We start from the raw sequence: 9,242 nt of genomic DNA, 5'->3' as shown, positions 1-9,242 counted from the left end.
CCAGGGATGCTGTGCGCACATATCCCATTTAAACACAGACTTTCTGCCAGGGCAGCACCTGTGTGGATACTGTTCCTCAAGGCCAACAGTTCATGAATTCAACAATTAATATTTCTAAAATGAAGTTTATAATTTTCTGTCTGCTCAGTTCCTTCATTTTAGATCCTGAAAACAGAAAGGGCCTTTTATTCTTCTCTACTGCAATATTAACCCCAAGAAAGAGCAGAAACCAGAAGGAGCCTGGAGGAACATGACCTTCGATGGCCTCAGAAACATCAAATGTCCTCCAAAACCCCTTTCAATATCAGTCAGATTTGCAGCCTGAACCTGAACAAAATAAAATCCCTCTGCAGCATGTAGGAGGAACATCAGCTGGCCAAAGGGAGGGGGAGGAAAAGGACCACATTTCTGCAGCTGTGTTTGCTAGGTAGCTTTGCTAATGATAATTTAATTGATGGCCCCACTGGTCTGGCTGTGTCTGGTGGCACTGAGTGCCCCTTCAAAAGCTGCTGTCTCACTGTGGGCCTCAGACTCTGCAGGTTTCCAGCTGGCTGCAGTGAGGACAACCTGCCCTTCCATAGCTCCAGGAGAGGCAGAGGAAGGGCCCAAAGTCCTGCCCAAGAGGCAGGAGGGAGCACGCTTGGGCTGCGTCTTGTCAGCAGGGCAGGGGCTCCTATAAAAGCATCCTGACAAATGAGTGTCTCTGGCCTTTCACTGCCTCTCAAAGTGTGACAGCAGTGGCATCCTGCACCAGAGGGGGTGAAAGGTGCAGAACTTTGAATTAGGTACAACTAAACCTCTCCCTCATGGTGAGCTCCATGAAGATCAAAAGACTTCTGACCTCAAACGGCCAGGCGTCACCTGAAAGGGAAAAAAAAAGACACTTAACTTTCTAAACAAATTCAAAGTCAAACTACTGGTGGCAGAACATGCCGCCCTCTGCCTACCCTATTTCAAGGCTTGGCTGCAAGTCAGTGGTGTTTGAGCTGCAGCCAGCTGTGCCTGCCCATGTGGATCCCCAGGCAGCCCCAAGCCTGGCTGCTTTCTGCCCACGCCTCTGCAGTGTCCTGATCTCTGTGAGACAGGGTGGATGCTGTCCTGCACACTGCCAGTCATGGCTGAGTCTCCCCAAAAACCAGCACCTTCTCCCAAGCTGCCCAGCTCAGTTGGTGTGGTTCCCCCTCTCCTCCCCAGCCAAAGGCAGCATTCCTAAGCGTGGCTGCCAAGGAAACATCCTGCATCCATAACACAAGAGCTTTGCCCTCCTGCCTCAAAAACCTCCCTCAAAAATGCTGTGCCTTGACCAAGCCCCAACAACAGCAGCTGTGTCAGCCCCAAGCCATGGGAAATGTTCATCATCCTAACACTGAACTCCAAGACCAGCCAACAGTGACTGTTAACTCTGGGGCTGTTTCTGAGGGAAGGCACACGAGCACGGTCAGCTCATCTCACTGTGATGACCCTGTCACCAGAAACATCGCCGAGTCCAGACAAGCTTCAGGTGATGAAAACTGTAATGCAGCACAAGGACTTTCCTTTTGACCTTCAATTCTCCCTTTTGCTGAGATACGTCACTGTATTCTCACAGCTTGAGCAGTCCCTTTGCTGGATCTGTTTGTGACGTGTAATGTTTTTACCCAAACTCCATTTCCTTCCTTCCAAAGAATTAAGATTTGCTTATGACTCAGCTTCAATAAAACACACAGCAAGGACCATCAAAATGTGTGTGCAATGCAGGGATAAAATTCACAGGCTACATTCTTTAGGCTAGAATCTCCACTGCCCTTTATTTCCCCTCAAAAAGAATATGAACTCACACTAGGTCTCGGTGCAAAGTAAATCTACCAGCAAAAGAGAAGTTTTAAAGGGAATCTATCTCCATGTGATAAATAAAGTGATAGATGGGACTGCAGAGGCTGTGATAGCCCTGGAGAGCCCACGCTCCCAAGCCTGTACAGGACTTACAGCAGTAAATAACCATCCTCTGCCTGAACAGAGATCCCACCAGCTCCGAGGAAATCACTTGCTGAGGAGTGTGGGTGGAAAGCAGAGAAGGAAGCCACGGGGATTTTTTCTGGTTTAGCATTCACAAATTTGAAAGGAGCATTTCAGGCAAAGCCTCGTTTATTCTCAATGAAGATGGAGAGGCTGTGGTTTCTCTCTGTTGGTGTTTGAGAATTGGCCCCAGGGTCTACCTGGTTGTGAGCCAGAGCTCTTCAAGTTCTCTTGGCACAGAATGGCCTTGAAGTGTTCTGCACTTTACAACAGAGCACAAGAAGGGAGTAGGGAGGTAACTCTGAGGGAGGTAGATGGCATTGGGGTGGAGACTGAGACTCAGCATCCCAGATGAATCCACCAGTTTCAAAGGTCTCTCATGATATTTTGAAATCTGATCCTAAATTCTTTGAATTTACACTTTCCACTGAATTTAGTGGAATTTCACAAAGTAAAAACAACTCTCTGGTTTTCTTTTTAAGCAGCCACTTGCTTTCATAGGACAGACATCCAGGCACTCAGTGTTCCCTAACAACAATAAAGCTTGTAAGTGTCTAAGCACAAGAACAGAGTGAAGGGAAATAAAGGGAAATTATAAACACAGAAAAAAACCCCAACCAATCAAAAAAAAAAAAAAAAACCTCACCAAACAAATAATTCTGATTTCTAATAAGAAATACAAATACAGCCACTTTGAATAAATTCACTTCTAGGGGTTGACTCCAGACAGTCAAAAAGTATCTTTAAAGTGCATGAAATCTATTTTTTACAGATATGAACTAAGAGGCTTATGGAAAAACATCCATAAAAAAATCTCTTCTTTAAAGTTTCAGTATGACATGCAGCACAACTTGAGGGTTACTTTAGACATGCTTTCAGGCAGCCATACCCTTGTGTAACACCAAGTGAACTGAGGATAATTGTAATGAAACAGCCTCTATGGCACCAGCTTTCCTTTCCTATCAGCAGTCCTGCAGGATGCTGGTAACACAGCTCAATTATGTAAGAAAAAACCACAGATTCTTGGGAAGAACTCTAGACAGTGGTGCTCCACTGGAATAACAGGTGCAGTTCAGCACCTGTTTTACAGCTCAGAACTCATTTCTGAGTCTGAAAGAGAAAAATCACAACTGAACACTGCATTTCAGGTGCTGCAGTGACCTGCTCTCAGGTCTGGGGGGAAACAGGACAGCATTCCTCAAAACGAGGAGAATAAACCACCCTGCAAACCCTTATTCCAGCTTTATTTTAATTCCAGCTGTAAATTCAGACTTGCTCAGACTTACACCAGCTGAGAGTCTGGCACAAAGACTGGCAGAGAATGAGCTATCAGTGACAACAGATGGGAGGGCAGGACAAGGGCAGGGCTGAAAGAGCTTTTCAGAGCAATTCTTTTCCTTTCCTGTAAAAGCTGTAGTGTAGAGCTTCAGTAAAGGTCCTTTGATTCCTGTTGAGCTCTGCTGGTCAATACAAAGATGCGACCATTTCTTAAGGTCATCTTGTGTCCATGGTCTAATGTGACAAAAACCTGCCAGAGGCAGGATAACTAGTCTTTTGTCTCCTTTTCTTTTTTATTTTTCTCCCCCTTCCCCTGGCTTATTGGTTATGGCTTAGTTTGCCATAGTTAAGCTTAGATCAATTTACTGGAACCAGCATTTTACCCCACAAGTTCACTGCGATAACAACCTGGTTTCCTTTGCATTAAAACTCCATGAAATTTAGCTGTTTTATAAATGAGGAAGATCTCCTGATCTGCCTCCATTTACAGAATTACCTTCCTGTTTAGAGTCAGATAAACCAGGAACATCTCAATGTGTAATTTCTAAAGGCAAACTCCAGTATTTAATCCATCAGCTTCTGAGGTTGTTCCCGAGATCCTGGCGAGCCTCTCCGTGGCCAGCAGGTGACAGTCTCAGCAACAGAAACCCTGGGCACATCACGAAGAGGGGATTGTTCAATCATTTGCGAGGATACAAACGTTATTTTTTTGGTTTTAGATACATAGACAGTCTACAACAGAGGACAATATTTTTCACCAAACATACCACTAAAGAGAAAGACCAGAAAAAAATCCGTGTGTGATTTCCCACTTTCCTCAGGAGATATTACAGATAAGGGCATTAATGACACTGCCTTCAAGAGGTACCAGCACCACTCTTAGCAGCATTCAGAAAAACCCTTTACACCTCAGCGTAGGTGTGAAACCAGCAGATGTAAATAAAAGCACTTATAAATCAAGCCCATTTGAAGCATAAGTGCATTCAAGGGTGACACAGTTACACTGGCTGATATCTTTAATGTGTTGAGGAGTGAACAGCATGTGGAGAATCTCTATGTGCATTGTAGGTGACTGTAACAACTCCCTGCAGCAGTCACCCTAAGAAACCTCACTGCACCCAGCACCATCCACAGCTCCACAGCAGAAGCTGCTGCTCCTGGCCAGGGTCACTGTCTCTCCAACACATTCACTTTAAAGGAAGTTTTCTCATGCCCAGAACAGAAAGCCACAAATCATTTGCTTGATCAAACTACTTTTAATACAACTGGGACTTTGTCTTGTGCAAAGGTCAAGTATAAACTGTTTAAATCTAAACAGTTTGGCCAGTTTGAGATTTATCTAGTCAGAGCCTCAGAAAGGCTATAGCAACAACTCAATATACCAGAGATATGCTGATTTAAATACCTATCTCTGGTGGTTTTCCTTGTGAAATGAAGATTTGAAGGTGTGCAAATTCCCAGTCATAAGGATTTTAATCACGTGCCTGGTGTCACAGACCTTCTTGACTCAAATTGTGTTTTAACTGAATTCTACCAGCTGCATTAAATCATAAAACTTCCCCATGTTTCTCTACAGTTTAAATAAAGCATTTTTGCATTACTAGTGTAAAGGAATGTGTTGAGAAAACAAATATCATATTGACTGCACTGTAAATCTCACCTGCATCGCTGCTGCCTTGTCCTGGTGCTCAGAGCTGTGACTGTTAAGTGGAGGAGATTCACTGCCTTCCCTGTATGTCCAAACAAGTGATGGGGTGAACCACAGGACAGGTTGTATTTATTACCAAACAGAAAAGGAATTATTAGAATGTGCAATGCTGTAAAAGTGTTCCCTTACCTCGGTTTGTTTAATGCAAGCTGAAAAAACAGGTATAATTTGGATTTGAATGTGGATGTGTGGCCATTTACCCACGCTCTCCGTCCTGAGAGCACCTTTCCTTTGTGCCATGGATAGAAGCTTTTCCAGATTATGTTTCTCCATAATGTTTCAATAATTCTTTCTTTCTCTGTCCTCCATGCATCCATCTTGTTCCTAACACCCATCTTTTTCTTCACAGTGATTTCAAGATTCTCCTTCTTTCATTTTCCCTTCTCCCCTTCTCCTCACTAACCCCATTTGGTGACTCAGACCCATTTCACAGAGCACTGTGGAGAGCAGACTCTGCCCTGGGCAATGTCAGGAGTGATGTGTGAAACCCTGTGCAGTAACAGAGAAAGCATCTCACAGGGGTCACACAAATCTCACTGTCTCCTTGATGCTGCCAACCAACTGGAGCACCAGGATTTGTATCCTGCCCTGAGAAAAAGCAGGGCAAGTATTAGGCAAACTAATCACGCTGCCGGGATTTGTGTAATGGAAAGTACCTCTGCTTGGGGGTCTGAAATGGTGTGAATCAACCACACAGCATTGCCAGGGGCAAACTCACCTGGTATCTCCTTATTCTCTCCTGTCAAAATCATTCTTGTGGCATCTCAACCTGTAGAACAGATACCAGAGCCTGACCACCCCATGATTAAGGCACACAGAGTCTGTCTCAGGGCAATCTAAAGTGATTTACACAGGGCTGCCTTCCCCCTGTGCTGTGCAGCCCTGTCTGTGCCTGGGGCCTCTACACACTCCCTAATGCAAACAAAGTAATGCAGACTTAATGATCGCTGTCATTTCCATGTGCCTACTGCTGATCTCTTAATGAAATATTCCACTTAAATTGCACTGGCACAAGCACAGTTCCGTGCTGGCAGGAGCTGCAAAACCGGAGTACCCAGTGAAAAGGTTCTGCAGTACAAAGGAAAGCTGGGAGTGAAACACTGCTCAATTGTTTTTGTGCCGCCTCCTGCAATAAACACCTGCCAGGCTTTCTGAAGGGTAAGAAAATAACAGAGGATGGAAACTGCCTTTATCTCAGGTTGGGACACAGGAAAAACAGCTGAAATGAGGATGATGGTCAGTGGGGATATGGATTTGGCATTCATGGATGGGTGAGTGGTGTCTGCTCAGCGCTGCTGTAACAGCCTTTGCTCCCTCCTGTCAAATCCTGCTGGGAGCACTGCTGCAGAAGAGAAACACTGGGAACATGCAGCACCACACAAACTCTTGGTTTACATATGGTCACAAGCAGTAAACCAAATATTGGTGGGGAGAAAGCTAAAAACCTGTTCAATGACTAAATGTGTGTTGTAGGAAATAGGAGTAAAAATTACTGAAAAACAGTGGGGCTTTTAAAAGTTGACTATAGTGTACACTCAGTCTAAAATAAAGACAAATAGTACCATACATGCTGTTCATTATTCTAGAGATGAGCAAAAGCATTGAGCTTACCTTTCTTTAGACCATCGGCTCTTGCAAAATTGTATGGCATAAGAGAAGGTCTCCAAATTCTGTCTCTATTTTGGCCTTGCACACCTCACCCTTCCTCAGTCTCCAGTAAGCACTGATCACATGCAAGCAGCTGCTGGCTACAGGCATTGCAGGGTCCCAGGAACTGGTTAGGTAGGAGTAGAGAGCACCTTCTGAAATGAGGGAATTCACAGTCTGCCTGGGTCACAGCACCCACTCCATCCTTCCACCTGCTCTCTCACAGGGAGGAAATGCTGAAGGTGCTGATGACTTTGTGGCTGATTGATAGAAATACTTTTCCCCTAAATAAAAGCCTATTTTAAGAGCATATTTTTCAAAGCTAACTAGGTGAAAAGTAATGCAACAGGAGCTGTGATTTGGTCCAGCTACTCTACCAAGTCCTTCTATAATTTCCTGGATGATTTGGAGTCCTGTCCTACACTTTTACATGGTAGCTAACACTAAAAACTGCTTCAGCAGAAGAGAAACCAGCCCTATTCAGTACTGATCCACTAGTAATGGTTGAGAGGGGCATTATCTTCCCTGTTCTATCGGTACAAGGCAAATGGGGGAGGCCATTTCCTTCAGGGAACCAGGGCTGTGTTAGAGACACAGGAAGAAGGGAACAATGTCCAAGATTTGCATTTGCTGAAGGGCTCAGTACATTGCTCCCTTGTGAGCCGGCCAAGAGCGACAGCACATGAATCCTTGTGATTCATCCTTCCCCCTGGTCTACCTCTCTGTATCCAGCACGGCACAGAGAACTCTGTGTGTTTATTTATACACAAAAAGGTCTTTACTTGGTACTGTAGTATTTGGGTGCTTGGCTCAGGCTCCCAAGATGGAACAGGGGTACAGACTGATCTGTTGAATCAGTATTTTCTACTTTTCTGCCAGACTGCTGGGTGACCTTGGGCAGTTTACAGCAACTTCACCTCTCACCACCTCTGTTTCTGTAAAATTATCCTGCTTAACTCTGAATGGAGTGTAGCTGTCAACTGATGCAAGGGCAGGGTATGTTGTTTACGTGTGACTCAAATAACGCCAGTGCCTAAAACCTGAAAGCAGCAAGATAGAGAAATTGAGAAAAAAAAGAGCAGAAATGTGAAATTGTTCCTCCACCTCAGCTTTCTCTGCCTGCTGCCCTTCCTAAACACAGGCAAGTATAGTCCAACCCCACCATTCAATTTACTCCATGTCAACCATGCTGAGAAGTTCAGGTTACCCCCCAGGGCATCATAAATGACAGGTAAATAAGCCCACGCATGTTAGAAAGAGTCTCTTCAAAGGTTACAGTTCTGCTGTGCTGAAGAATGGATGTTTCAGGGCAGGTATTTCCCTTTGGAAGGCTCTGGATATGGAAACCTGGCAAGAAGGGCAGGTGCTCAGGAAGGACACATTCCAGGCACTCCCTGCTGCTGATGCCATGTCAGCTGTGGCTGCCCAGACTGTCATTAGCGGTTTAAGTGGCAGCATAACCCAGGGATGCAGGGGTGTATAACCCAGGGATGCATGGGTGTACAATCCAGGGATGCAGGGGTGTAGAAGCCAGGGATGCAGGGGTGTACAATCCAGGGATGCAGGGGTGTATAACCCAGGGATGCAGGGGTGTATAACCCAGGGATGCATGGGTGTACAATCCAGGGATGCAGGGGTGTATAACCCAGGGATGCAGGGGTGTATAACCCAGGGATGCATGGGTGTACAATCCAGGGATGCAGGGGTGTATAACCCAGGGATGCAGGGGTGTATAACCCAGGGATGCAGGGGTGTATAACCCAGGGATGCGTGACATGGTGAGGCTGCCAGTCATGGACATGTCTGGCTGTTGAACAGGCTCATGAGTTTCTGCTGCTCATGAACATCCTATACCGAAGCTTTTCCTCCTAGAAATAACTCCTCCTGGAGTTTGTAGGAAGCCCTGTCTAAGGGTTATGACTGTCTCAGGGCTGAATTGTGGAGAAGCTGAAAAGCAGGACACCAGCTGCCCACGGGGGGTAGGAGGCAGACACGGAGCAGTGCCCAGCACCGCCTTTGCAGGACCTCCCGCGCTCGCAGGGGCTGATCCTGCGTGTGAAGTGTCACTTGCACAGCACACAGGGTCCCTTCCGAGTGTTTTTTTAGCTGTTGTCTAGGGCTGTGGCAGGACTGAAGCTGCATCTGGAGAAGGTTTGAACGTATCCAGCCCCTTTCAAAATCCGCCGTTGTCAGAGGGTGAAAACCCCCTCACTTCTGCAGTCCCACACCTGGCCATAGGTGTGTGCATGCCCAGCCAGCCTGCCCGGGAGGGGGTTCCCAATCCTTGCTCCCGCACTCATTTGCGGAGACAGGAGCAGGCAGGAATGCCGGTCCGTGTGCCTGCTCCCGGCCCGCGCTGTGTCCTGCCCTCCTGTCAGCCGAGCACGTAGGGCTGCGGCCATGCCCGTGTCCCCCGTGCCAGCCCGCGCTCCCGGCGCCGCTACGTGCCCGGCCGCACACGCTGCGCGGTGTGACGGGTGCGGAGCGGGAGCGCCGAGTGTGAGAACGTGTAGCGTGTGCTTGAGGGAGTGTGAGCAGTGTGTGTGTGTGTGTGAGCAGTGTGTGTGTGTGTGAGCAGTGTGTGTGTATGAGCAGTGTGTGTGTGTATGAGCAG

Source organism: Pseudopodoces humilis, chromosome 18, assembly GCF_049639895.1.
Source record: "Pseudopodoces humilis isolate 2021_Gansu_Grassland_sample_001 chromosome 18, ASM4963989v1, whole genome shotgun sequence".
Classification (NCBI taxonomy): Eukaryota; Metazoa; Chordata; class Aves; order Passeriformes; family Paridae; genus Pseudopodoces; species Pseudopodoces humilis.
The sequence above is the reverse complement of the archived record's forward strand: the minus strand, read 5'-3'. Positions refer to the sequence as shown.